Source organism: Squalius cephalus (genome assembly GCF_949319135.1).
Source record: "Squalius cephalus genome assembly, chromosome: 9".
Classification (NCBI taxonomy): domain Eukaryota; kingdom Metazoa; phylum Chordata; class Actinopteri; order Cypriniformes; family Leuciscidae; genus Squalius; species Squalius cephalus.
Genome location: NC_137130.1, coordinates 9,260,462 through 9,260,819, shown reverse-complemented (window position 1 = coordinate 9,260,819; position 358 = coordinate 9,260,462).

Below are 358 nucleotides of genomic sequence, written 5' to 3'. Positions count from 1 at the left end.
ATGGAGCAATGGAGCGTCACCATGTGGCCGGGCGGTTACTGCGGAAACACGGATAGTTAGGAAAATTAATATAAAATGTTACTGTAAAACACGTACATTTGTGTTAACTGATAGTTAGGGTTATGGCTAGCCTTAGCATATACGCTAAAGCAATCGTATTATTAATTTAAAAAAAAGAATAATACACGCAATATTGACTTTTCTGTGGTAAAGAAATAGAAATAAAAACGTACATTTATGAAGAAAATATATATTATATTTAACATGGCAATACATAAATACATGTGAAAATAAATCATGTTTGTACATAAATACAAAATGTAAAATAAAAAGTATGTGAGAAATGTGGTCAGTGGTT